The sequence below is a fragment of the Astyanax mexicanus genome, chromosome 7 (genome assembly GCF_023375975.1).
Source record: "Astyanax mexicanus isolate ESR-SI-001 chromosome 7, AstMex3_surface, whole genome shotgun sequence".
NCBI classification, from domain to species: Eukaryota; Metazoa; Chordata; class Actinopteri; order Characiformes; family Acestrorhamphidae; genus Astyanax; species Astyanax mexicanus.
Genome location: NC_064414.1, coordinates 11,496,443 through 11,518,395, shown reverse-complemented (window position 1 = coordinate 11,518,395; position 21,953 = coordinate 11,496,443). Strand labels below are relative to the sequence as shown.

Sequence of the window (21,953 nt, the reverse complement as noted above, 5' to 3'; positions counted from 1 at the left end):
TCTAAGTAAGACCCACAGTTTTCTCCAAAAAAGTCAGAAATCAACTCAAACAAGATGTTGCAATTGCTTCAGTCTTTCAACTACAAGTCAATGCACTCTCTGTGGCAACACAAAGTCATTGTAATTCTATGAAGACAAGTGGAATAATTCTGAAATGTTGAGCTTCTTTGTTCTACATCAAAAGCAAATAATCAGCACAACTTTCGACTCTGGTGGGACTCGAACCCACAACCTTTGAATTGCTCCATCTTATCATCTAGAAGTCCAATGCGCTATCCATTGCGCCACAGAGCCTGCACACCCCATCTTGACCAAGAGTGACCAGTTTTCTGTGAAAACAAATGTTGCAAGTCTAAAAAAGAAGTCCTGACTAAAAGATCATTGCATATTGATCAAACCAAGGCACTGCTGGGATTCGAACCCAGGATCTCCTGTTTACTAGACAGGCACTTTAACCAACTAAGCCACGGCGCCATACACCTTCCGCTCAAGGTGTAGATCATTACAATGTTCAAGGGAAACCGGGCTGATTTTTCTCACTGGAGTAAAATCTTGTACCAACGACGAACAGAACTTTTCTAAGTAAGACCCACAGTTTTCTCCAAAAAAGTCAGAAATCAACTCAAACAAGATGTTGCAATTGCTTCAGTCTTTCAACTACAAGTCAATGCACTCTCTGTGGCAACACAAAGTCATTGTAATTCTATGAAGACAAGTGGAATAATTCTGAAATGTTGAGCTTCTTTGTTCTACATCAAAAGCAAATAATCAGCACAACTTTCGACTCTGGTGGGACTCGAACCCACAACCTTTGAATTGCTCCATCTTATCATCTAGAAGTCCAATGCGCTATCCATTGCGCCACAGAGCCTGCACACCCCATCTTGACCAAGAGTGACCAGTTTTCTGTGAAAACAAATGGTGCAAGTCTAAAAAAGAAGTCCTTACTAAAAGATAATTGCATATTGATCAAACCAAAGGCACCGCTGGGATTTGAACCCAGGATCTCCTGTTTACTAGACAGGCACTTTAACCAACTAAGCCACGGCGCCACACATCTTCTGTACAACGTGTAGATCATTACAATGTTCAAGGGAAACCGGGCTGATTTTTCTCACTGGAGTAAAATCTTGTACCAACGACAAACAGAACTTTTCTAAGTAAGACCCACAGTTTTCTCCAAATAAGTCAGAAATCAACTCAAACAAGATGTTGCAATTGCTTCAGTCTTTCAACTACAAGTCAATGCACTCTCTGTGGCACCACAAAGTCATTGCAATTCTATGAAGACAAGAGGAATATTTCTGAAATGTTGAGCTTCTTTGTTCTGCATCAAAGCAAACAACTAGCACAACTTTCGACTCTGGTGGGACTCGAACCCACAACCTTTGAATTGCTCCATCTTATCATCTAGAAGTCCAAAGCGCTGTCCATTGCGCCACAGAGCCTGTACTCCCCATCTTGACCAAGAGTGACCAGTTTTCTTTGAAAACAAATGTTGCAAGTCCAAAAAAGAAGTCCTTACTAAAAGATAATTGCATATTGATCAAACCAAAGGCACCGCTGGGATTCGAACCCAGGATCTCCTGTTTACTAGACAGGCACTTTAACCAACTAAGCCACGGCGCCACACGTCTTCTGTTCAACGTGTAGATCATTACAATGTTCAAGGGAAACTGGTCCTGATTTTTCTCATTGGAGTAAAATCTTGTACCAACAGCAAACAGAACTTTTCTAAGTAAGACCCACAGTTTCCTCCATAAAAAAGTCAGAAATCAACTCAAACAAGATGTTGCAATTGCTTCAGTCTTTCAACTACAAGTCAATGCACTCTCTGTGGCACCACAAAGTCATTGCAATTCTATGAAGACAAGAGGAATATTTCTGAAATGTTGAGCTTCTTTGTTCTGCATCAAAGCAAACAACTAGCACAACTTTCGAATCTGGTGGGACTCGAACCCACAACCTTTGAAATGCTCCAGCTTATCATCTAGAAGCCCAATGCGCTATCCATTGCGCCACAGAGCCTGCACACCCCATCTTGACCAAGAGTGACCAGTTTTCTGTGAAAACAAATGTTGCAAGTCTAAAAAAGAAGTCCTGACTAAAAGATCATTGCATATTGATCAAACCAAGGCACCGCTGGGATTCGAACCCAGGATCTCCTGTTTACTAGACAGGCACTTTAACCAACTAAGCCACGGAGCCACACACTTTCCATTCAAGGTGTAGATCATTACAATGTTCAAGGGAAACTGGTCCTGATTTTTCTCATTGGAGTAAAATCTTGTACCAACAGCAAACAGAACTTTTCTAAGTAAGACCCACAGTTTTCTCCAAAAAAAGTCAGAAATCAACTCAAACAAGATGTTGCAATTGCTTCAGTCTTTCAACTACAAGTCAATGCACTCTCTGTGGCACCACAAAGTCATTGCAATTCTATGAAGACATGAGGACCATTTCTGAAATGTTGAGCTTCTTTGTTCTACATCAAAGCAAACAAGTAGCACAACTTTCGACTCTGGTGGGACTCGAACCCACAACCTTTGAATTGCTCCAGCTTATCATCTAGAAGTCCAATGCGCTATCCATTGCGCCACAGAGCCTGCACACCTCATCTTGACCAAGAGTGACCAGTTTTCTGTGAAAACAAATGTTGCAAGTCTAAAAAAGAAGTCCTGACTAAAAGATCATTGCATATTGATCAAACCAAGGCACCGCTGGGATTCGAACCCAGGATCTCCTGTTTACTAGACAGGCACTTTAACCAACTAAGCCACGGCGCCACACATCTTCTGTACAACGTGTAGATCATTACAATGTTCAAGGGAAACCGGGCTGATTTTTCTCACTGGAGTAAAATCTTGTACCAACGACAAACAGAACTTTTCTAAGTAAGACCCACAGTTTTCTCCAAATAAGTCAGAAATCAACTCAAACAAGATGTTGCAATTGCTTCAGTCTTTCAACTACAAGTCAATGCACTCTCTGTGGCACCACAAAGTCATTGCAATTCTATGAAGACAAGAGGAATATTTCTGAAATGTTGAGCTTCTTTGTTCTGCATCAAAGCAAACAACTAGCACAACTTTCGACTCTGGTGGGACTCGAACCCACAACCTTTGAATTGCTCCATCTTATCATCTAGAAGTCCAAAGCGCTGTCCATTGCGCCACAGAGCCTGTACTCCCCATCTTGACCAAGAGTGACCAGTTTTCTTTGAAAACAAATGTTGCAAGTCCAAAAAAGAAGTCCTTACTAAAAGATAATTGCATATTGATCAAACCAAAGGCACCGCTGGGATTCGAACCCAGGATCTCCTGTTTACTAGACAGGCACTTTAACCAACTAAGCCACGGCGCCACACGTCTTCTGTTCAACGTGTAGATCATTACAATGTTCAAGGGAAACTGGTCCTGATTTTTCTCATTGGAGTAAAATCTTGTACCAACAGCAAACAGAACTTTTCTAAGTAAGACCCACAGTTTCCTCCATAAAAAAGTCAGAAATCAACTCAAACAAGATGTTGCAATTGCTTCAGTCTTTCAACTACAAGTCAATGCACTCTCTGTGGCACCACAAAGTCATTGCAATTCTATGAAGACAAGAGGAATATTTCTGAAATGTTGAGCTTCTTTGTTCTGCATCAAAGCAAACAACTAGCACAACTTTCGAATCTGGTGGGACTCGAACCCACAACCTTTGAAATGCTCCAGCTTATCATCTAGAAGCCCAATGCGCTATCCATTGCGCCACAGAGCCTGCACACCCCATCTTGACCAAGAGTGACCAGTTTTCTGTGAAAACAAATGTTGCAAGTCTAAAAAAGAAGTCCTGACTAAAAGATCATTGCATATTGATCAAACCAAGGCACCGCTGGGATTCGAACCCAGGATCTCCTGTTTACTAGACAGGCACTTTAACCAACTAAGCCACGGAGCCACACACTTTCCATTCAAGGTGTAGATCATTACAATGTTCAAGGGAAACTGGTCCTGATTTTTCTCATTGGAGTAAAATCTTGTACCAACAGCAAACAGAACTTTTCTAAGTAAGACCCACAGTTTTCTCCAAAAAAAGTCAGAAATCAACTCAAACAAGATGTTGCAATTGCTTCAGTCTTTCAACTACAAGTCAATGCACTCTCTGTGGCACCACAAAGTCATTGCAATTCTATGAAGACATGAGGACCATTTCTGAAATGTTGAGCTTCTTTGTTCTACATCAAAGCAAACAAGTAGCACAACTTTCGACTCTGGTGGGACTCGAACCCACAACCTTTGAATTGCTCCAGCTTATCATCTAGAAGTCCAATGCGCTATCCATTGCGCCACAGAGCCTGCACACCTCATCTTGACCAAGAGTGACCAGTTTTCTGTGAAAACAAATGTTGCAAGTCTAAAAAAGAAGTCCTGACTAAAAGATCATTGCATATTGATCAAACCAAGGCACCGCTGGGATTCGAACCCAGGATCTCCTGTTTACTAGACAGGCACTTTAACCAACTAAGCCACGGCGCCACACGTCTTCTGTACAACGTGTAGATCATTACAATGTTCAAGGGAAACCGGGCTGATTTTTCTCACTGGAGTAAAATCTTGTACCAACGACAAACAGAACTTTTCTAAGTAAGACCCACAGTTTTCTCCAAAAAAGTCAGAAATCAACTCAAACAAGATGTTGCAATTGCTTCAGTCTTTCAACTACAAGTCAATGCACTCTCTGTGGCAACACAAAGTCATTGTAATTCTATGAAGACAAGTGGAATAATTCTGAAATGTTGAGCTTCTTTGTTCTACATCAAAAGCACATAATCAGCACAACTTTCGACTCTGGTGGGACTCGAACCCACAACCTTTGAATTGCTCCATCTTATCATCTAGAAGTCCAATGCGCTATCCATTGCGCCACAGAGCCTGCACACCCCATCTTGACCAAGAGTGACCAGTTTTCTGTGAAAACAAATGTTGCAAGTCTAAAAAAGAAGTCCTGACTAAAAGATCATTGCATATTGATCAAACCAAGGCACCGCTGGGATTCGAACCCAGGATCTCCTGTTTACTAGACAGGCACTTTAACCAACTAAGCCACGGTGCCACACACCTTCCGTTCAAGGTGTAGATCATTACAATGTTCAAGGGAAACTGGTCATGATTTTTCTCATTGGAGTAAAATCTTGTACCAACAGCAAACAGAACTTTTCTAAGTAAGACCCACAGTTTTCTCCAAAAAAAGTCAGAAATCAACTCAAACAAGATGTTGCAATTGCTTCAATCTTTCAACTACAAGTCAATGCACTCTCTGTGGCACCACAAAGTCATTGCAATTCTATGAAGACAAGAGGAATATTTCTGAAATGTTGATCTTCTTTGTTCTGCATCAAAGCAAACAACTAGCACAACTTTCGACTCTGGTGGGACTCGAACCCACAACCTTTGAATTGCTCCAGCTTATCATCTAGAAGTCCAATGCGCTATCCATTGCGCCACAGAGCCTGCACACGAAAAGATTACCAAGAGTGACCAGTTTTCTGTGAAAACAAATGTTGCAAGTCTAAAAAAGAAGTCCTTACTAAAATATAATTGCATATTGATCAAACCAAAGGCACCGCTGGGATTCGAACCCAGGATCTCCTGTTTACTAGATAGGCACTTTAACCAACTAAGCCACGGCGCCACACGTCTTCTTTACAACGTGTAGATCATTACAATGTTCAAGGGAAACCGGGCTGATTTTTCTCACTGGAGTAAAATCTTGTACCAACGACAAACAGAACTTTTCTAAGTAAGACCCACAGTTTTCTCCAAATAAGTCAGAAATCAACTCAAACAAGATGTTGCAATTGCTTCAGTCTTTCAACTACAAGTCAATGCACTCTCTGTGGCACCACAAAGTCATTGCAATTCTATGAAGACAAGAGGAATATTTCTGAAATGTTGAGCTTCTTTGTTCTGCATCAAAGCAAACAACTAGCACAACTTTCGACTCTGGTGGGACTCGAACCCACAACCTTTGAATTGCTCCATCTTATCATCTAGAAGTCCAAAGCGCTGTCCATTGCGCCACAGAGCCTGTACTCCCCATCTTGACCAAGAGTGACCAGTTTTCTTTGAAAACAAATGTTGCAAGTCTAAAAAAGAAGTCCTGACTAAAAGATCATTGCATATTGATCAAACCAAGGCACCGCTGGGATTCGAACCCAGGATCTCCTGTTTACTAGACAGGCACTTTAACCAACTAAGCCACGGCGCCACACGTCTTCTGTACAACGTGTAGATCATTACAATGTTCAAGGGAAACCGGGCTGATTTTTCTCACTGGAGTAAAATCTTGTACCAACGACAAACAGAACTTTTCTAAGTAAGACCCACAGTTTTCTCCAAAAAAGTCAGAAATCAACTCAAACAAGATGTTGCAATTGCTTCAGTCTTTCAACTACAAGTCAATGCACTCTCTGTGGCAACACAAAGTCATTGTAATTCTATGAAGACAAGTGGAATAATTCTGAAATGTTGAGCTTCTTTGTTCTACATCAAAAGCACATAATCAGCACAACTTTCGACTCTGGTGGGACTCGAACCCACAACCTTTGAATTGCTCCATCTTATCATCTAGAAGTCCAATGCGCTATCCATTGCGCCACAGAGCCTGCACACCCCATCTTGACCAAGAGTGACCAGTTTTCTGTGAAAACAAATGTTGCAAGTCTAAAAAAGAAGTCCTGACTAAAAGATCATTGCATATTGATCAAACCAAGGCACCGCTGGGATTCGAACCCAGGATCTCCTGTTTACTAGACAGGCACTTTAACCAACTAAGCCACGGTGCCACACACCTTCCGTTCAAGGTGTAGATCATTACAATGTTCAAGGGAAACTGGTCATGATTTTTCTCATTGGAGTAAAATCTTGTACCAACAGCAAACAGAACTTTTCTAAGTAAGACCCACAGTTTTCTCCAAAAAAAGTCAGAAATCAACTCAAACAAGATGTTGCAATTGCTTCAATCTTTCAACTACAAGTCAATGCACTCTCTGTGGCACCACAAAGTCATTGCAATTCTATGAAGACAAGAGGAATATTTCTGAAATGTTGATCTTCTTTGTTCTGCATCAAAGCAAACAACTAGCACAACTTTCGACTCTGGTGGGACTCGAACCCACAACCTTTGAATTGCTCCAGCTTATCATCTAGAAGTCCAATGCGCTATCCATTGCGCCACAGAGCCTGCACACGAAAAGATTACCAAGAGTGACCAGTTTTCTGTGAAAACAAATGTTGCAAGTCTAAAAAAGAAGTCCTTACTAAAATATAATTGCATATTGATCAAACCAAAGGCACCGCTGGGATTCGAACCCAGGATCTCCTGTTTACTAGATAGGCACTTTAACCAACTAAGCCACGGCGCCACACGTCTTCTTTACAACGTGTAGATCATTACAATGTTCAAGGGAAACCGGGCTGATTTTTCTCACTGGAGTAAAATCTTGTACCAACGACAAACAGAACTTTTCTAAGTAAGACCCACAGTTTTCTCCAAATAAGTCAGAAATCAACTCAAACAAGATGTTGCAATTGCTTCAGTCTTTCAACTACAAGTCAATGCACTCTCTGTGGCACCACAAAGTCATTGCAATTCTATGAAGACAAGAGGAATATTTCTGAAATGTTGAGCTTCTTTGTTCTGCATCAAAGCAAACAACTAGCACAACTTTCGACTCTGGTGGGACTCGAACCCACAACCTTTGAATTGCTCCATCTTATCATCTAGAAGTCCAAAGCGCTGTCCATTGCGCCACAGAGCCTGTACTCCCCATCTTGACCAAGAGTGACCAGTTTTCTTTGAAAACAAATGTTGCAAGTCCAAAAAAGAAGTCCTTACTAAAAGATAATTGCATATTGATCAAACCAAAGGCACCGCTGGGATTCGAACCCAGGATCTCCTGTTTACTAGACAGGCACTTTAACCAACTAAGCCACGGCGCCACACACCTTCCGTTCAAGGTGTAGATCATTACAATGTTCAAGGGAAACTGGTCCTGATTTTTCTCATTGGAGTAAAATCTTGTACCAACAGCAAACGGAACTTTTCTAAGTAAGACCCACAGTTTTCTCCAAAAAAAGTCAGAAATCAACTCAAACAAGATGTTGCAATTGCTTCAGTCTTTCAACTACAAGTCAATGCACTCTCTGTGGCACCACAAAGTCATTGAAATTCTATGAAGACAAGAGGAATATTTCTGAAATGTTGAGCTTCTTTGTTCTGCATCAAAGCAAACAACTAGCACAACTTTCGACTCTGGTGGGACTCGAACCCACAACCTTTGAATTGCTCCATCTTATCATCTAGAAGGCCAATGCGCTATCCATTGCGCCACAGAGCCTGCACACGCCATCTTGACCAAGAGTGACCAGTTTTCTGTGAAAACAAATGTTGCAAGTCTAAAAAAGAAGTCCTGACTAAAAGATCATTGCATATTGATCAAACCAAGGCACCGCTGGGATTCGAACCCAGGATCTCCTGTTTACTAGACAGGCACTTTAACCAACTAAGCCACGGCGCCACACGCCTTCCGTTCAAGGTGTAGATCATTACAATGTTCAAGGGAAACTGGTCATGATTTTTCTCATTGGAGTAAAATCTTGTACCAACAGTAAACAGAACTTTTCTAAGTAAGACCCACAGTTTTCTCCAAAAAAAGTCAGAAATCAACTCAAACAAGATGTTGCAATTGCTTCAATCTTTCAACTACAAGTCAATGCACTCTCTGTGGCACCACAAAGTCATTGTAATTCTATGAAGACAAGAGGAATATTTCTGAAATGTTGAGCTTCTTTGCTCTGCATCAAAGCAAACAACTAGCACAACTTTCGACTCTGGTGGGACTCGAACCCACAACCTTTGAACTGCTCCATCTTATCAGCTAGAAGTCCAAAGCGCTGTCCATTGCGCCACAGAGCCTGTACTCCCCATCTTGACCAAGAGTGACCAGTTTTCTGTGAAAACAAATGTTGCAAGTCTAAAAAAGAAGTCCTGACTAAAAGATCATTGCATATTGATCAAACCAAGGCACCGCTGGGATTCGAACCCAGGATCTCCTGTTTACTAGACAGGCACTTTAACCAAATAAGCCACGGCGCCACACGCCTTCCGTTCAAGGTGTAGATCATTACAATGTTCAAGGGAAACTGGTCCTGATTTTTCTCATTGGAGTAAAATCTTGTACCAACAGCAAACAGAACTTTTCTAAGTAAGACCCACAGTTTTCTCCAAAAAAAGTCAGAAATCAACTCAAACAAGATGTTGCAATTGCTTCAATCTTTCAACTACAAGTCAATGCACTCTCTGTGGCACCACAAAGTCATTGCAATTTTATGAAGACAAGAGGAATATTTCTGAAATGTTGAGCTTCTTTGTTCTGCATCAAAGTAAACAACTAGCACAACTTTCGACTTTGGTGGGACTCGAACCCACAACCTTTGAATTGCTCCATCTTATGATCTAGAAGTCCAATGCGCTGTCCATTGCGCCACAGAGCCTGTACTCTCCATCTTGACCAAGAGTGACCAGTTTTCTGTGAAAACACATGTTGCAAGTTTAAAAAGGAAGTCCTTACTAAAAGATAATTGCATATTGATCAAACCAAAGGCACCGCTGGGATTCGAACCCAGGATCTTCTGTTTACTAGACAGGCACTTTAACCAACTAAGCCACGGCGCCACACACCTTCCATTCAAGGTGTAGATCATAACAATGTTCAAGGGAAACTGGTCCTGATTTTTCTCATTGGAGTAAAATCTTGTACCGACAGCAAACAGAACTTTTCTAAGTAAGACCCACAGTTTTCTCCAAAAAAAGTCAGAAATCAACTCAAACAAGATGTTGCAATTGCTTCAGTCTTTCAACTACAAGTCAATGCACTCTCTGTGGCACCACAAAGTCATTGCAATTCTATGAAGACAAGAGGAATATTTCTGAAATGTTGAGCTTCTTTGTTCTACATCAAAAGCAAATAATCAGCACAACTTTCGACTCTGGTGGGACTCGAACCCACAACCTTTGAATTGCTCCATCTTATCATCTAGAAGTCCAATGCGCTATCCATTGCCCCACAGAGCCTGCACAGCCCATCTTGACCAAGAGTGACCAGTTTTCTGTGAAAACAAATGTTGCAAGTCTAAAAAAGAAGTCCTGACTAAAAGATCATTGCATATTGATCAAACCAAAGCACCAATGGGATTCGAACCCAGGATCTCCTGTTTACTAGACAGGCACTTTAACCAACTAAGCCACGGCGCCACACACCTTCCGTTCAAGGTGTAGATCATTACAATGTTCAAGGGAAACCGGGCTGATTTTTCTCATTGGAGTAAAATCTTGTACCAACAGCAAACGGAACTTTTCTAAGTAAGACCCACAGTTTTCTCCAAAAAAAGTCAGAAATCAACTCAAACAAGATGTTGCAATTGCTTCAGTCTTTCAACTACAAGTCAATGCACTCTCTGTGGCACCACAAAGTCATTGCAATTCTATGAAGACAAGAGGAACATTTCTGAAATGTTGAGCTTCTTTGTTCTACATCAAAGCAAACAAGTAGCACAACTTTCGACTCTGGTGGGACTCGAACCCACAACCTTTGAATTGCTCCAGCTTATCATCTAGAAGTCCAATGCGCTATCCATTGCGCCACAGAGCCTGCACACCCCATCTTGACCAAGAGTGACCAGTTTTCTGTGAAAACAAATGTTGCAAGTCTAAAAAAGAAGTCCTTCCTAAATTATAATTGCATATTGATCAAACCAAAGGCACCGCTGGGATTCGAACCCAGGATCTCCTGTTTACTAGACAGGCACTTTAACCAACTAAGCCACGGCGCCACACTTCTTCTTTACAACGTGTAGGTCATTACAATGTTCAAGGGAAACCGGGCTGATTTTTCTCACTGGAGTAAAATCTTGTACCAACGACAAACAGAACTTTTCTAAGTAAGACCCACAGTTTTCTCCAAATAAGTCAGAAATCAACTCAAACAAGATGTTGCAATTGCTTCAGTCTTTCAACTACAAGTCAATGCACTCTCTGTGGCACCACAAAGTCATTGCAATTCTATGAAGACAAGAGGAATATTTCTGAAATGTTGAGCTTCTTTGTTCTACATCAAAAGCAAATAATCAGCACAACTTTTGACTCTGGTGGGACTCGAACCCACAACCTTTGAATTGCTCCATCTTATCATCTAGAAGTCCAATGCGCTATCCATTGCCCCACAGAGCCTGCACACCCCATCTTGACCAAGAGTGACCAGTTTTCTGTGAAAACAAATGTTGCAAGTCTAAAAAAGAAGTCCTGACTAAAAGATCATTGCATATTGATCAAACCAAGGCACCGCTGGGATTCGAACCCAGGATCTCCTGTTTACTAGACATGCACTTTAACCAACTAAGCCACGGCGCCACACACCTTCCGTTCAAGGTGTAGATCATAACAATGTTCAAGGGAAACTGGTCCTGATTTTTCTCATTGGAGTAAAATCTTGTACCAACAGCAAACAGAACTTTTCTAAGTAAGACCCACAGTTTTCTCCAAAAAAAGTCAGAAATCAACTCAAACAAGATGTTGCAATTGCTTCAGTCTTTCAACTACAAGTCAATGCACTCTCTGTGGCACCACAAAGTCATTGCAATTCTATGAAGACAAGAGGAACATTTCTGAAATGTTGAGCTTCTTTGTTCTACATCAAAGCAAACAAGTAGCACAACTTTCGACTCTTGTGGGACTCGAATCCACAACCTTTGAATTGCTCCAGCTTATCATCTAGAAGTCCAATGCGCTATCCATTGCGCCACTGAGCCTGCTCACCCCATCTTGACCAAGAGTGACCAGTTTTCTGTGAAAACAAATGTTGCAAGTCTAAAAAAGAAGTCCTTAATAAAATATAATTGCATATTGATCAAACCAAAGGCACCGCTGGGATTCGAACCCAGGATCTCCTGTTTACTAGACAGGCACTTTAACCAACTAAGCCACGGCGCCACACGTCTTCTGTACAACGTGTAGATCATTACAATGTTCAAGGGAAACCGGGCTGATTTTTCTCACTGGAGTAAAATCTTGTACCAACAGCAAACAGAACTTTTCTAAGTAAGACCCACAGTTTTCTCCAAAAAAAGTCAGAAATCAACTCAAACAAGATGTTGCAATTGCTTCAGTCTTTCAACTACAAGTCAATGCACTCTCTGTGGCAACACAAAGTCATTGTAATTCTATGAAGACAAGTGGAATAATTCTGAAATGTTGAGCTTCTTTGTTCTACATCAAAAGCAAATAATCAGCACAACTTTCGACTCTGGTGGGACTCGAACCCACAACCTTTGAATTGCTCCATCTTATCATCTAGAAGTCCAATGCGCTATCCATTGCCCCACAGAGCCTGCACACCCCATCTTGACCAAGAGTGACCAGTTTTCTGTGAAAACAAATGTTGCAAGTCTAAAAAAGAAGTCCTGACTAAAAGATCATTGCAGATTGATCAAACCAAGGCACCGCTGGGATTCGAACCCAGGATCTCCTGTTTACTAGACAGGCACTTTAACCAACTAAGCCACGGCGCCACACACCTTCCGTTCAAGGTGTAGATCATTACAATGTTCAAGGGAAACCGGGCTGATTTTTCTCATTGGAGTAAAATCTTGTACCAACAGCAAACGGAACTTTTCTAAGTAAGACCCACAGTTTTCTCCAAAAAAAGTCAGAAATCAACTCAAACAAGATGTTGCAATTGCTTCAGTCTTTCAACTACAAGTCAATGCACTCTCTGTGGCACCACAAAGTCATTGCAATTCTATGAAGACAAGAGGAACATTTCTGAAATGTTGAGCTTCTTTGTTCTACATCAAAGCAAACAAGTAGCACAACTTTCGACTCTGGTGGGACTCGAACCCACAACCTTTGAATTGCTCCAGCTTATCATCTAGAAGTCCAATGCGCTATCCATTGCGCCACAGAGCCTGCACACCCCATCTTGACCAAGAGTGACCAGTTTTCTGTGAAAACAAATGTTGCAAGTCTAAAAAAGAAGTCCTGACTAAAAGATCATTGCATATTGATCAAACCAAGGTACCGCTGGGATTCGAACCCAGGATCTCCTGTTTACTAGAAAGGCACTTTAACCAACTAAGCCACGGCGCCACACGTCTTCTTTACAACGTGTAGATCATTACAATGTTCAAGGGAAACCGGGCTGATTTTTCTCACTGGAGTAAAATCTTGTACCAACGACAAACAGAACTTTTCTAAGTAAGACCCACAGTTTTCTCCAAATAAGTCAGAAATCAACTCAAACAAGATGTTGCAATTGCTTCAGTCTTTCAACTACAAGTCAATGCACTCTCTGTGGCACCACAAAGTCATTGCAATTCTATGAAGACAAGAGGAATATTTCTGAAATGTTGAGCTTCTTTGTTCTACATCAAAAGCAAATAATCAGCACAACTTTCGACTCTGGTGGGACTCGAACCCACAACCTTTGAATTGCTCCATCTTATCATCTAGAAGTCCAATGCGCTATCCATTGCCCCACAGAGCCTGCACACCCCATCTTGACCAAGAGTGACCAGTTTTCTGTGAAAACAAATGTTGCAAGTCTAAAAAAGAAGTCCTGACTAAAAGATCATTGCATATTGATCAAACCAAGGCACCGCTGGGATTCGAACCCAGGATCTCCTGTTTACTAGACAGGCACTTTAACCAACTAAGCCACGGCGCCACACACCTTCCGTTCAAGGTGTAGATCATTACAATGTTCAAGGGAAACCGGGCTGATTTTTCTCATTGGAGTAAAATCTTGTACCAACAGCAAACGGAACTTTTCTAAGTAAGACCCACAGTTTTCTCCAAAAAAAGTCAGAAATCAACTCAAACAAGATGTTGCAATTGCTTCAGTCTTTCAACTACAAGTCAATGCACTCTCTGTGGCACCACAAAGTCATTGCAATTCTATGAAGACAAGAGGAACATTTCTGAAATGTTGAGCTTCTTTGTTCTACATCAAAGCAAACAAGTAGCACAACTTTCGATTCTGGTGGGACTCGAACCCACAACCTTTGAATTGCTCCAGCTTATCATCTAGAAGTCCAATGCGCTATCCATTGCGCCACAGAGCCTACACACCCCATCTTGACCAAGAGTGACCAGTTTTCTGTGATAACAAATGTTGCAAGTCTAAAAAAGAAGTCCTTACTAAAATATAATTGCATATTGATCAAACCAAAGGCACCGCTGGGATTCGAACCCAGGATCTCCTGTTTACTAGACAGGCACTTTAACCAACTAAGCCACGGCGCCACACACCTTCCGATCAACGTGTAGATCATTACAATGTTCAAGGGAAACCGGGCTGATTTTTCTCATTGGAGTAAAATCTTGTACCAACAGCAAACGGAACTTTTCTAAGTAAGACCCACAGTTTTCTCCAAAAAAAGTCAGAAATCAACTCAAACAAGATGTTGCAATTGCTTCAGTCTTTCAACTACAAGTCAATGCACTCTCTGTGGCACCACAAAGTCATTGCAATTCTATGAAGACAAGAGGAACATTTCTGAAATGTTGAGCTTCTTTGTTCTACATCAAAGCAAACAAGTAGCACAACTTTCGACTCTGGTGGGACTCGAACCCACAACCTTTGAATTGCTCCAGCTTATCATCTAGAAGTCCAATGCGCTATCCATTGCGCCACAGAGCCTGCACACCCCATCTTGACCAAGAGTGACCAGTTTTCTGTGAAAACAAATGTTGCAAGTCTAAAAAAGAAGTCCTTACTAAAATATAATTGCATATTGATCAAACCAAAGGCACCGCTGGGATTCGAACCCAGGATCTCCTGTTTACTAGACAGGCACTTTAACCAACTAAGCCACCGCGCCACACGTCTTCTTTACAACGTGTAGATCATTACAATGTTCAAGGGAAACCGGGCTGATTTTTCTCACTGGAGTAAAATCTTGTACCAACGACAAACAGAACTTTTCTAAGTAAGACCCACAGTTTTCTCCAAATAAGTCAGAAATCAACTCAAACAAGATGTTGCAATTGCTTCAGTCTTTCAACTACAAGTCAATGCACTCTCTGTGGCACCACAAAGTCATTGCAATTCTATGAAGACAAGAGGAATATTTCTGAAATGTTGAGCTTCTTTGTTCTACATCAAAAGCAAATAATCAGCACAACTTTCGACTCTGGTGGGACTCGAACCCACAACCTTTGAATTGCTCCATCTTATCATCTAGAAGTCCAATGCGCTATCCATTGCCCCACAGAGCCTGCACAGCCCATCTTGACCAAGAGTGACCAGTTTTCTGTGAAAACAAATGTTGCAAGTCTAAAAAAGAAGTCCTGACTAAAAGATCATTGCATATTGATCAAACCAAGGCACCGCTGGGATTCGAACCCAGGATCTCCTGTTTACTAGACAGGCACTTTAACCAACTAAGCCACGGCGCCACACACCTTCCGTTCAAGGTGTAGATCATTACAATGTTCAAGGGAAACCGGGCTGATTTTTCTCATTGGAGTAAAATCTTGTACCAACAGCAAACAGAACTTTTCTAAGTAAGACCCACAGTTTTCTCCAAAAAAAGTCAGAAATCAACTCAAACAAGATGTTGCAATTGCTTCAGTCTTTCAACTACAAGTCAATGCACTCTCTGTGGCACCACAAAGTCATTGCAATTCTATGAAGACAAGAGGAACATTTCTGAAATGTTGAGCTTCTTTGTTCTACATCAAAGCAAACAAGTAGCACAACTTTCGATTCTGGTGGGACTCGAACCCACAACCTTTGAATTGCTCCAGCTTATCATCTAGAAGTCCAATGCGCTATCCATTGCGCCACAGAGCCTACACACCCCATCTTGACCAAGAGTGACCAGTTTTCTGTGAAAACAAATGTTGCAAGTCTAAAAAAGAAGTCCTTACTAAAATATAATTGCATATTGATCAAACCAAAGGCACCGCTGGGATTCGAACCCAGGATCTCCTGTTTACTAGACAGGCACTTTAACCAACTAAGCCACGGCGCCACACGTCTTCTTTACAACGTGTAGATCATTACAATGTTCAAGGGAAACCGGGCTGATTTTTCTCACTGGAATAAAATCTTGTACCAATGACAAACAGAACTTTTCTAAGTAAGACCCACAGTTTTCTCCAAAAAAGTCAGAAATCAACTCAAACAAGATGTTGCAATTGCTTCAGTCTTTCAACTACAAGTCAATGCACTCTCTGTGGCAACACAAAGTCATTGTAATTCTATGAAGACAAGTGGAATAATTCTGAAATGTTGAGCTTCTTTGTTCTACATCAAAAGCAAATAATCAGCACAACTTTCGACTCTGGTGGGACTCGAACCCACAACCTTTGAATTGCTCCATCTTATCATCTAGAAGTCCAATGCGCTATCCATTGCCCCACAGAGCCTGCACACCCCATCTTGACCAAGAGTGACCAGTTTTCTGTGAAAACAAATGTTGCAAGTCTAAAAAAGAAGTCCTGACTAAAAGATCATTGCATATTGATCAAACCAAGGCACCGCTGGGATTCGAACCCAGGATCTCCTGTTTACTAGACAGGCACTTTAACCAACTAAGCCACGGCGCCACACACCTTCCGTTCAAGGTGTAGATCATTACAATGTTCAAGGGAAACCGGGCTGATTTTTCTCATTGGAGTAAAATCTTGTACCAACAGCAAACGGAACTTTTCTAAGTAAGACCCACAGTTTTCTCCAAAAAAAGTCAGAAATCAACTCAAACAAGATGTTGCAATTGCTTCAGTCTTTCAACTACAAGTCAATGCACTCTCTGTGGCACCACAAAGTCATTGCAATTCTATGAAGACAAGAGGAACATTTCTGAAATGTTGAGCTTCTTTGTTCTACATCAAAGCAAACACGAAGCACAACTTTCGACTCTGGTGGGACTCGAACCCACAACCTTTGAATTGCTCCAGCTGATCATCTAGAAGTCCAATGCGCTATCCATTGCGCCACAGAGCCTGCACACCCCATATTGACCAAGAGTGACCAGTTTTCTGTGAAAACAAATGTTGCAAGTCTAAAAAAGAAGTCCTTACTAAAATATAATTGCATATTGATCAAACCAAAGGCACCGCTGGGATTCGAACCCAGGATCTCCTGTTTACTAGACAGGCACTTTAACCAACTAAGCCACGGCGCCACACGTCTTCTTTACAACGTGTAGATCATTACAATGTTCAAGGGAAACCGGGCTGATTTTTCTCACTGGAGTAAAATCTTGTACCAACGACAAACAGAACTTTTCTAAGTAAGACCCACAGTTTTCTCCAAATAAGTCAGAAATCAACTCAAACAAGATGTTACAATTGCTTCAGTCTTTCAACTACAAGTCAATGCACTCTCTGTGGCACCACAAAGTCATTGCAATTCTATGAAGACAAGAGGAATATTTCTGAAATGTTGAGCTTCTTTGTTCTACATCAAAAGCAAATAATCAGCACAACTTTCGACTCTGGTGGGACTCGAACCCACAACCTTTGAATTGCTCCATCTTATCATCTAGAAGTCCAATGCGCTATCCATTGCGCCACAGAGCCTGCACACCCCATCTTGACCAAGAGTGACCAGTTTTCTGTGAAAACAAATGTTGCAAGTCTAAAAAAGAGGTCCTGACTAAAAGATCATTGCATATTGATCAAACCAAGGCACCGCTGGGATTCGAACCCAGGATCTCCTGTTTACTAGACAGGCACTTTAACCAACTAAGCCACGGCGCCACACACCTTCCGTTCAAGGTGTAGATCATTACAATGTTCAAGGGAAACCGGGCTGATTTTTCTCATTGGAGTAAAATCTTGTACCAACAGCAAACGGAACTTTTCTAAGTAAGACCCACAGTTTTCTCCAAAAAAAAGTCAGAAATCAACTCAAACAAGATGTTGCAATTGCTTCAGTCTTTCAACTACAAGTCAATGCACTCTCTGTGGCACCACAAAGTCATTGCAATTCTATGAAGACAAGAGGAAAATTTCTGAAATGTTGAGCTTCTTTGTTCTGCATCAAAGCAAACAACTAGCACAACTTTCTACTCTGGTGGGACTCGAAACCACAACCTTTGAATTGCTCCAGCTTATCATCTAGAAGTCCAATGCACTATCCATTGCGCCACAGAGCCTGCACACCCCATCTTGACCAAGAGTGACCAGTTTTCTGTGAAAACAAATGTTGCAAGTCTAAAAAAGAAGTCCTGACTAAAAGATCATTGCATATTGATCAAACCAAGGCACCGCTGGGATTCGAACCCAGGATCTCCTGTTTACTAGACAGGCACTTTAACCAACTAAGCCACGGCGCCACACGCCTTCCGTTCAAGGTGTAGATCATTACAATGTTCAAGGGAAACTGGTCATGATTTTTCTCATTGGAGTAAAATCTTGTACCAACAGCAAACAGAACTTTTCTAAGTAAGACCCACAGTTTTCTCCAAAAAAAAGTCAGAAATCAACTCAAACAAGATGTTGCAATTGCTTCAATCTTTCAACTACAAGTCAATGCACTCTCTGTGGCACCACAAAGTCATTGCAATTCTATGAAGACAAGAGGAATATTTCTGAAATGTTGAGCTTCTTTGTTCTGCATCAAAGCAAACAACTAGCACAACTTTCGACTCTGGTGGGACTCGAACCCACAACCTTTGAATTGCTCCAGCTTATCATCTAGAAGTCCAATGCGCTATCCATTGCGCCACAGAGCCTGCACACGAAAAGATTACCAAGAGTGACCAGTTTTCTGTGAAAACAAATGTTGCAAGTCTAAAAAAGAAGTCCTTACTAAAATATAATTGCATATTGATCAAACCAAAGGCACCGCTGGGATTCGAACCCAGGATCTCCTGTTTACTAGACAGGCACTTTAACCAACTAAGCCACGGCGCCACACGTCTTCTTTACAACGTGTAGATCATTACAATGTTCAAGGGAAACCGGGCTGATTTTTCTCACTGGAGTAAAATCTTGTACCAACGACAAACAGAACTTTACTAAGTAAGACCCACAGTTTTCTCCAAAAAAGTCAGAAATCAACTCAAACAAGATGTTGCAATTGCTTCAGTCTTTCAACTACAAGTCAATGCACTCTCTGTGGCACCACAAAGTCATTGCAATTCTATGAAGACAAGAGGAATATTTCTGAAATGTTGAGCTTTTTTGTTCTGCATCAAAGCAAACAACTAGCACAACTTTCGACTCTGGTGGGACTCGAACCCACAACCTTTGAATTGCTCCAACTTATCATCTAGAAGTCCAATGCACTATCCATTGCGCCACAGAGCCTGCACACCCCATCTTGACCAAGAGTGACCAGTTTTCTGTGAAAACAAATGTTGCAAGTCTAAAAAAGAAGTCCTGACTAAAAGATCATTGCATATTGATCAAACCAAGGCACCGCTGGGATTCGAACCCAGGATCTCCTGTTTACTAGACAGGCACTTTAACAAACTAAGCCACGGCGCCACACGCCTTCCGTTCAAGGTGTAGATCATTACAATGTTCAAGGGAAACTGGTCCTGATTTTTCTCATTGGAGTAAAATCTTGTACCAACAGCAAACGGAACTTTTCTAAGTAAGACCCACAGTTTTCTCCAAAAAAAGTCAGAAATCAACTCAAACAAGATGTTGCAATTGCTTCAGTCTTTCAACTACAAGTCAATGCACTCTCTGTGGCACCACAAAGTCATTGAAATTCTATGAAGACAAGAGTAATATTTCTGAAATGTTGAGCTTCTTTGTCCTGCATCAAAGCAAACAACTAGCACAACTTTCGACTCTGGTGGGACTCGAACCCACAACCTTTGAATTGCTCCATCTTATCATCTAGAAGTCCAATGCGCTATCCATTGCGCCACAGAGCCTGCACACCCCATCTTGACCAAGAGTGACCAGTTTTCTGTGAAAACAAATGTTGCAAGTCTAAAAAAGAAGTCCTGACTAAAAGATCATTGCATATTGATCAAACCAAGGCACCGCTTGGATTCGAACCCAGGATCTCCTGTTTACTAGACAGGCACTTTAACCAACTAAGCCACGGCGCCACACGTCTTCTGTACAACGTGTAGATCATTACAATGTTCAAGGGAAACCGGGCTGATTTTTCTCACTGGAGTAAAATCTTGTACCAACAGCAAACAGAACTTTTCTAAGTAAGACCCACAGTTTTCTCCAAAAAAAGTCAGAAATCAACTCAAACAAGATGTTGCAATTGCTTCAATCTTTCAACTACAAGTCAATGCACTCTCTGTGGCACCACAAAGTCATTGCAATTCTATGAAGACAAGAGGAATATTTCTGAAATGTTGAGCTTCTTTGTTCTGCATCAAAGCAAACAACTAGCACAACTTTCGACTCTGGTGGGACTCGAACCCACAACCTTTGAATTGCTCCATCTTATCAGCTAGAAGTCCAATGCGCTGTCCATTGCGCCACAGAGCCTGTACTCCCCATCTTGACCAAGAGTGACCAGTTTTCTGTGAAAACAAATGTTGCAAGTCTAAAAAAGAAGTCCTGACTAAAAGATCATTGCATATTGATCAAACCAAGGCACCGCTGGGATTCGAACCCAGGATCTCCTGTTTACTAGACAGGCACTTTAACCAAATAAGCCACGGCGCCACACGCCTTCCGTTCAAGGTGTAGATCATTACAATGTTCAAGGGAAACTGGTCCTGATTTTTCTCATTGGAGTAAAATCTTGTACCAACAGCAAACAGAACTTTTCTAAGTAAGACCCACAGTTTTCTCCAAAAAAAGTCAGAAATCAACTCAAACAAGATGTTGTAATTGCTTCAATCTTTCAACTACAAGTCAATGCACTCTCTGTGGCACCACAAGGTCATTGCAATTTTATGAAGACAAGAGGAATATTTCTGAAATGATGAGCTTCTTTGTTCTGCATCAAAGTAAACAACTAGCACAACTTTCGACTCTGGTGGGACTCGAACCCACAACCTTTGAATTGCTCCAGCTTATCATCTAGAAGTCCAATGCGCTATCCATTGCGCCACAGAGCCTGCACACACCATCTTGACCAAGAGTGACCAGTTTTCTGTGAAAACAAATGTTGCAAGTCTAAAAAAGAAGTCCTGACTAAAAGATCATTGCATATTGATCAAACCAAGGCACCGCTGGGATTCGAACCCAGGATCTCCTGTTTACTAGACAGGCACTTTAACCAACTAAGCCACGGCGCCACACGTCTTCTGTACAACGTGTAGATCATTACAATGTTCAAGGGAAACCGGGCTGATTTTTCTCACTGGAGTAAAATCTTGTACCAACAGCAAACAGAACTTTTCTAAGTAAGACCCACAGTTTTCTCCAAAAAAAGTCAGAAATCAACTCAAACAAGATGTTGCAATTGCTTCAATCTTTCAACTACAAGTCAATGCACTCTCTGTGGCACCACAAAGTCATTGCAATTCTATGAAGACAAGAGGAATATTTCTGAAATGTTGAGCTTCTTTGTTCTGCATCAAAGCAAACAACTAGCACAACTTTCGACTCTGGTGGGACTCGAACCCACAACCTTTGAACTGCTCCATCTTATCAGCTAGAAGTCCAATGCGCTGTCCATTGCGCCACAGAGCCTGTACTCCCCATCTTGACCAAGAGTGACCAGTTTTCTGTGAAAACAAATGTTGCAAGTCTAAAAAAGAAGTCCTGACTAAAAGATCATTGCATATTGATCAAACCAAGGCACCGCTGGGATTCGAACCCAGGATCTCCTGTTTACTAGACAGGCACTTTAACCAAATAAGCCACGGCGCCACACGCCTTCCGTTCAAGGTGTAGATCATTACAATGTTCAAGGGAAACTGGTCCTGATTTTTCTCATTGGAGTAAAATCTTGTACCAACAGCAAACAGAAC

The 21,953-nt window shown here is 41.5% G+C and overlaps 56 non-coding genes across 56 annotated transcripts; all 56 read right to left on the bottom strand.

Annotated features, from left to right (window-relative positions):
• Window positions 1-204: 204 nt before the first annotated feature.
• Window positions 205-294, bottom strand: trnar-ucu (transfer RNA arginine (anticodon UCU)). The gene is given in 2 exon segments: window positions 205-240; window positions 258-294. It is a non-coding gene; the product is annotated as a tRNA-Arg (tRNA).
• A 487-nt stretch (window positions 295-781) lies between these two features.
• On the bottom strand, window positions 782-871 carry trnar-ucu (transfer RNA arginine (anticodon UCU)). Its single transcript is given in 2 exon segments — window positions 782-817; window positions 835-871. It is a non-coding gene; the product is annotated as a tRNA-Arg (tRNA).
• A 107-nt stretch (window positions 872-978) lies between these two features.
• On the bottom strand, window positions 979-1,052 carry trnat-agu (transfer RNA threonine (anticodon AGU)). The gene has a single exon. It is a non-coding gene; the product is annotated as a tRNA-Thr (tRNA).
• Window positions 1,053-1,358: 306 nt separating this feature from the next.
• On the bottom strand, window positions 1,359-1,448 carry trnar-ucu (transfer RNA arginine (anticodon UCU)). Its single transcript is given in 2 exon segments — window positions 1,359-1,394; window positions 1,412-1,448. It is a non-coding gene; the product is annotated as a tRNA-Arg (tRNA).
• A 107-nt stretch (window positions 1,449-1,555) lies between these two features.
• trnat-agu (transfer RNA threonine (anticodon AGU)) lies at window positions 1,556-1,629 on the bottom strand. Its single transcript has one exon. It is a non-coding gene; the product is annotated as a tRNA-Thr (tRNA).
• A 505-nt stretch (window positions 1,630-2,134) lies between these two features.
• trnat-agu (transfer RNA threonine (anticodon AGU)) lies at window positions 2,135-2,208 on the bottom strand. The gene has a single exon. It is a non-coding gene; the product is annotated as a tRNA-Thr (tRNA).
• Window positions 2,209-2,516: 308 nt separating this feature from the next.
• Window positions 2,517-2,606, bottom strand: trnar-ucu (transfer RNA arginine (anticodon UCU)). Its single transcript is given in 2 exon segments — window positions 2,517-2,552; window positions 2,570-2,606. It is a non-coding gene; the product is annotated as a tRNA-Arg (tRNA).
• Window positions 2,607-2,712: 106 nt separating this feature from the next.
• On the bottom strand, window positions 2,713-2,786 carry trnat-agu (transfer RNA threonine (anticodon AGU)). The gene has a single exon. It is a non-coding gene; the product is annotated as a tRNA-Thr (tRNA).
• Window positions 2,787-3,092: 306 nt separating this feature from the next.
• On the bottom strand, window positions 3,093-3,182 carry trnar-ucu (transfer RNA arginine (anticodon UCU)). The gene is given in 2 exon segments: window positions 3,093-3,128; window positions 3,146-3,182. It is a non-coding gene; the product is annotated as a tRNA-Arg (tRNA).
• Window positions 3,183-3,289: 107 nt separating this feature from the next.
• trnat-agu (transfer RNA threonine (anticodon AGU)) lies at window positions 3,290-3,363 on the bottom strand. Its single transcript has one exon. It is a non-coding gene; the product is annotated as a tRNA-Thr (tRNA).
• A 505-nt stretch (window positions 3,364-3,868) lies between these two features.
• Window positions 3,869-3,942, bottom strand: trnat-agu (transfer RNA threonine (anticodon AGU)). The gene has a single exon. It is a non-coding gene; the product is annotated as a tRNA-Thr (tRNA).
• Window positions 3,943-4,250: 308 nt separating this feature from the next.
• Window positions 4,251-4,340, bottom strand: trnar-ucu (transfer RNA arginine (anticodon UCU)). Its single transcript is given in 2 exon segments — window positions 4,251-4,286; window positions 4,304-4,340. It is a non-coding gene; the product is annotated as a tRNA-Arg (tRNA).
• A 106-nt stretch (window positions 4,341-4,446) lies between these two features.
• Window positions 4,447-4,520, bottom strand: trnat-agu (transfer RNA threonine (anticodon AGU)). The gene has a single exon. It is a non-coding gene; the product is annotated as a tRNA-Thr (tRNA).
• A 307-nt stretch (window positions 4,521-4,827) lies between these two features.
• Window positions 4,828-4,917, bottom strand: trnar-ucu (transfer RNA arginine (anticodon UCU)). Its single transcript is given in 2 exon segments — window positions 4,828-4,863; window positions 4,881-4,917. It is a non-coding gene; the product is annotated as a tRNA-Arg (tRNA).
• Window positions 4,918-5,023: 106 nt separating this feature from the next.
• On the bottom strand, window positions 5,024-5,097 carry trnat-agu (transfer RNA threonine (anticodon AGU)). The gene has a single exon. It is a non-coding gene; the product is annotated as a tRNA-Thr (tRNA).
• Window positions 5,098-5,405: 308 nt separating this feature from the next.
• trnar-ucu (transfer RNA arginine (anticodon UCU)) lies at window positions 5,406-5,495 on the bottom strand. The gene is given in 2 exon segments: window positions 5,406-5,441; window positions 5,459-5,495. It is a non-coding gene; the product is annotated as a tRNA-Arg (tRNA).
• A 487-nt stretch (window positions 5,496-5,982) lies between these two features.
• On the bottom strand, window positions 5,983-6,072 carry trnar-ucu (transfer RNA arginine (anticodon UCU)). Its single transcript is given in 2 exon segments — window positions 5,983-6,018; window positions 6,036-6,072. It is a non-coding gene; the product is annotated as a tRNA-Arg (tRNA).
• Window positions 6,073-6,178: 106 nt separating this feature from the next.
• Window positions 6,179-6,252, bottom strand: trnat-agu (transfer RNA threonine (anticodon AGU)). Its single transcript has one exon. It is a non-coding gene; the product is annotated as a tRNA-Thr (tRNA).
• Window positions 6,253-6,559: 307 nt separating this feature from the next.
• On the bottom strand, window positions 6,560-6,649 carry trnar-ucu (transfer RNA arginine (anticodon UCU)). Its single transcript is given in 2 exon segments — window positions 6,560-6,595; window positions 6,613-6,649. It is a non-coding gene; the product is annotated as a tRNA-Arg (tRNA).
• Window positions 6,650-6,755: 106 nt separating this feature from the next.
• On the bottom strand, window positions 6,756-6,829 carry trnat-agu (transfer RNA threonine (anticodon AGU)). The gene has a single exon. It is a non-coding gene; the product is annotated as a tRNA-Thr (tRNA).
• Window positions 6,830-7,137: 308 nt separating this feature from the next.
• On the bottom strand, window positions 7,138-7,227 carry trnar-ucu (transfer RNA arginine (anticodon UCU)). The gene is given in 2 exon segments: window positions 7,138-7,173; window positions 7,191-7,227. It is a non-coding gene; the product is annotated as a tRNA-Arg (tRNA).
• Window positions 7,228-7,714: 487 nt separating this feature from the next.
• On the bottom strand, window positions 7,715-7,804 carry trnar-ucu (transfer RNA arginine (anticodon UCU)). Its single transcript is given in 2 exon segments — window positions 7,715-7,750; window positions 7,768-7,804. It is a non-coding gene; the product is annotated as a tRNA-Arg (tRNA).
• Window positions 7,805-7,911: 107 nt separating this feature from the next.
• trnat-agu (transfer RNA threonine (anticodon AGU)) lies at window positions 7,912-7,985 on the bottom strand. The gene has a single exon. It is a non-coding gene; the product is annotated as a tRNA-Thr (tRNA).
• Window positions 7,986-8,293: 308 nt separating this feature from the next.
• Window positions 8,294-8,383, bottom strand: trnar-ucu (transfer RNA arginine (anticodon UCU)). Its single transcript is given in 2 exon segments — window positions 8,294-8,329; window positions 8,347-8,383. It is a non-coding gene; the product is annotated as a tRNA-Arg (tRNA).
• Window positions 8,384-8,489: 106 nt separating this feature from the next.
• On the bottom strand, window positions 8,490-8,563 carry trnat-agu (transfer RNA threonine (anticodon AGU)). The gene has a single exon. It is a non-coding gene; the product is annotated as a tRNA-Thr (tRNA).
• Window positions 8,564-8,871: 308 nt separating this feature from the next.
• trnar-ucu (transfer RNA arginine (anticodon UCU)) lies at window positions 8,872-8,961 on the bottom strand. Its single transcript is given in 2 exon segments — window positions 8,872-8,907; window positions 8,925-8,961. It is a non-coding gene; the product is annotated as a tRNA-Arg (tRNA).
• Window positions 8,962-9,449: 488 nt separating this feature from the next.
• trnar-ucu (transfer RNA arginine (anticodon UCU)) lies at window positions 9,450-9,539 on the bottom strand. Its single transcript is given in 2 exon segments — window positions 9,450-9,485; window positions 9,503-9,539. It is a non-coding gene; the product is annotated as a tRNA-Arg (tRNA).
• Window positions 9,540-9,646: 107 nt separating this feature from the next.
• Window positions 9,647-9,720, bottom strand: trnat-agu (transfer RNA threonine (anticodon AGU)). The gene has a single exon. It is a non-coding gene; the product is annotated as a tRNA-Thr (tRNA).
• An 886-nt stretch (window positions 9,721-10,606) lies between these two features.
• trnar-ucu (transfer RNA arginine (anticodon UCU)) lies at window positions 10,607-10,696 on the bottom strand. The gene is given in 2 exon segments: window positions 10,607-10,642; window positions 10,660-10,696. It is a non-coding gene; the product is annotated as a tRNA-Arg (tRNA).
• Window positions 10,697-10,803: 107 nt separating this feature from the next.
• Window positions 10,804-10,877, bottom strand: trnat-agu (transfer RNA threonine (anticodon AGU)). Its single transcript has one exon. It is a non-coding gene; the product is annotated as a tRNA-Thr (tRNA).
• A 307-nt stretch (window positions 10,878-11,184) lies between these two features.
• On the bottom strand, window positions 11,185-11,274 carry trnar-ucu (transfer RNA arginine (anticodon UCU)). Its single transcript is given in 2 exon segments — window positions 11,185-11,220; window positions 11,238-11,274. It is a non-coding gene; the product is annotated as a tRNA-Arg (tRNA).
• Window positions 11,275-11,959: 685 nt separating this feature from the next.
• trnat-agu (transfer RNA threonine (anticodon AGU)) lies at window positions 11,960-12,033 on the bottom strand. Its single transcript has one exon. It is a non-coding gene; the product is annotated as a tRNA-Thr (tRNA).
• Window positions 12,034-12,537: 504 nt separating this feature from the next.
• On the bottom strand, window positions 12,538-12,611 carry trnat-agu (transfer RNA threonine (anticodon AGU)). The gene has a single exon. It is a non-coding gene; the product is annotated as a tRNA-Thr (tRNA).
• A 307-nt stretch (window positions 12,612-12,918) lies between these two features.
• trnar-ucu (transfer RNA arginine (anticodon UCU)) lies at window positions 12,919-13,008 on the bottom strand. The gene is given in 2 exon segments: window positions 12,919-12,954; window positions 12,972-13,008. It is a non-coding gene; the product is annotated as a tRNA-Arg (tRNA).
• Window positions 13,009-13,691: 683 nt separating this feature from the next.
• On the bottom strand, window positions 13,692-13,765 carry trnat-agu (transfer RNA threonine (anticodon AGU)). The gene has a single exon. It is a non-coding gene; the product is annotated as a tRNA-Thr (tRNA).
• Window positions 13,766-14,072: 307 nt separating this feature from the next.
• trnar-ucu (transfer RNA arginine (anticodon UCU)) lies at window positions 14,073-14,162 on the bottom strand. Its single transcript is given in 2 exon segments — window positions 14,073-14,108; window positions 14,126-14,162. It is a non-coding gene; the product is annotated as a tRNA-Arg (tRNA).
• Window positions 14,163-14,269: 107 nt separating this feature from the next.
• Window positions 14,270-14,343, bottom strand: trnat-agu (transfer RNA threonine (anticodon AGU)). The gene has a single exon. It is a non-coding gene; the product is annotated as a tRNA-Thr (tRNA).
• A 307-nt stretch (window positions 14,344-14,650) lies between these two features.
• Window positions 14,651-14,740, bottom strand: trnar-ucu (transfer RNA arginine (anticodon UCU)). The gene is given in 2 exon segments: window positions 14,651-14,686; window positions 14,704-14,740. It is a non-coding gene; the product is annotated as a tRNA-Arg (tRNA).
• A 107-nt stretch (window positions 14,741-14,847) lies between these two features.
• trnat-agu (transfer RNA threonine (anticodon AGU)) lies at window positions 14,848-14,921 on the bottom strand. Its single transcript has one exon. It is a non-coding gene; the product is annotated as a tRNA-Thr (tRNA).
• A 503-nt stretch (window positions 14,922-15,424) lies between these two features.
• trnat-agu (transfer RNA threonine (anticodon AGU)) lies at window positions 15,425-15,498 on the bottom strand. Its single transcript has one exon. It is a non-coding gene; the product is annotated as a tRNA-Thr (tRNA).
• A 307-nt stretch (window positions 15,499-15,805) lies between these two features.
• Window positions 15,806-15,895, bottom strand: trnar-ucu (transfer RNA arginine (anticodon UCU)). The gene is given in 2 exon segments: window positions 15,806-15,841; window positions 15,859-15,895. It is a non-coding gene; the product is annotated as a tRNA-Arg (tRNA).
• A 107-nt stretch (window positions 15,896-16,002) lies between these two features.
• On the bottom strand, window positions 16,003-16,076 carry trnat-agu (transfer RNA threonine (anticodon AGU)). The gene has a single exon. It is a non-coding gene; the product is annotated as a tRNA-Thr (tRNA).
• Window positions 16,077-16,579: 503 nt separating this feature from the next.
• On the bottom strand, window positions 16,580-16,653 carry trnat-agu (transfer RNA threonine (anticodon AGU)). Its single transcript has one exon. It is a non-coding gene; the product is annotated as a tRNA-Thr (tRNA).
• Window positions 16,654-16,960: 307 nt separating this feature from the next.
• Window positions 16,961-17,050, bottom strand: trnar-ucu (transfer RNA arginine (anticodon UCU)). The gene is given in 2 exon segments: window positions 16,961-16,996; window positions 17,014-17,050. It is a non-coding gene; the product is annotated as a tRNA-Arg (tRNA).
• Window positions 17,051-17,157: 107 nt separating this feature from the next.
• On the bottom strand, window positions 17,158-17,231 carry trnat-agu (transfer RNA threonine (anticodon AGU)). Its single transcript has one exon. It is a non-coding gene; the product is annotated as a tRNA-Thr (tRNA).
• A 307-nt stretch (window positions 17,232-17,538) lies between these two features.
• Window positions 17,539-17,628, bottom strand: trnar-ucu (transfer RNA arginine (anticodon UCU)). The gene is given in 2 exon segments: window positions 17,539-17,574; window positions 17,592-17,628. It is a non-coding gene; the product is annotated as a tRNA-Arg (tRNA).
• A 106-nt stretch (window positions 17,629-17,734) lies between these two features.
• On the bottom strand, window positions 17,735-17,808 carry trnat-agu (transfer RNA threonine (anticodon AGU)). The gene has a single exon. It is a non-coding gene; the product is annotated as a tRNA-Thr (tRNA).
• Window positions 17,809-18,312: 504 nt separating this feature from the next.
• trnat-agu (transfer RNA threonine (anticodon AGU)) lies at window positions 18,313-18,386 on the bottom strand. The gene has a single exon. It is a non-coding gene; the product is annotated as a tRNA-Thr (tRNA).
• A 309-nt stretch (window positions 18,387-18,695) lies between these two features.
• On the bottom strand, window positions 18,696-18,785 carry trnar-ucu (transfer RNA arginine (anticodon UCU)). The gene is given in 2 exon segments: window positions 18,696-18,731; window positions 18,749-18,785. It is a non-coding gene; the product is annotated as a tRNA-Arg (tRNA).
• Window positions 18,786-18,892: 107 nt separating this feature from the next.
• trnat-agu (transfer RNA threonine (anticodon AGU)) lies at window positions 18,893-18,966 on the bottom strand. The gene has a single exon. It is a non-coding gene; the product is annotated as a tRNA-Thr (tRNA).
• Window positions 18,967-19,272: 306 nt separating this feature from the next.
• On the bottom strand, window positions 19,273-19,362 carry trnar-ucu (transfer RNA arginine (anticodon UCU)). The gene is given in 2 exon segments: window positions 19,273-19,308; window positions 19,326-19,362. It is a non-coding gene; the product is annotated as a tRNA-Arg (tRNA).
• Window positions 19,363-19,850: 488 nt separating this feature from the next.
• Window positions 19,851-19,940, bottom strand: trnar-ucu (transfer RNA arginine (anticodon UCU)). Its single transcript is given in 2 exon segments — window positions 19,851-19,886; window positions 19,904-19,940. It is a non-coding gene; the product is annotated as a tRNA-Arg (tRNA).
• Window positions 19,941-20,427: 487 nt separating this feature from the next.
• Window positions 20,428-20,517, bottom strand: trnar-ucu (transfer RNA arginine (anticodon UCU)). Its single transcript is given in 2 exon segments — window positions 20,428-20,463; window positions 20,481-20,517. It is a non-coding gene; the product is annotated as a tRNA-Arg (tRNA).
• A 488-nt stretch (window positions 20,518-21,005) lies between these two features.
• Window positions 21,006-21,095, bottom strand: trnar-ucu (transfer RNA arginine (anticodon UCU)). Its single transcript is given in 2 exon segments — window positions 21,006-21,041; window positions 21,059-21,095. It is a non-coding gene; the product is annotated as a tRNA-Arg (tRNA).
• A 106-nt stretch (window positions 21,096-21,201) lies between these two features.
• Window positions 21,202-21,275, bottom strand: trnat-agu (transfer RNA threonine (anticodon AGU)). Its single transcript has one exon. It is a non-coding gene; the product is annotated as a tRNA-Thr (tRNA).
• Window positions 21,276-21,582: 307 nt separating this feature from the next.
• Window positions 21,583-21,672, bottom strand: trnar-ucu (transfer RNA arginine (anticodon UCU)). Its single transcript is given in 2 exon segments — window positions 21,583-21,618; window positions 21,636-21,672. It is a non-coding gene; the product is annotated as a tRNA-Arg (tRNA).
• Between the last annotated feature and the right edge of the window lie 281 nt (window positions 21,673-21,953).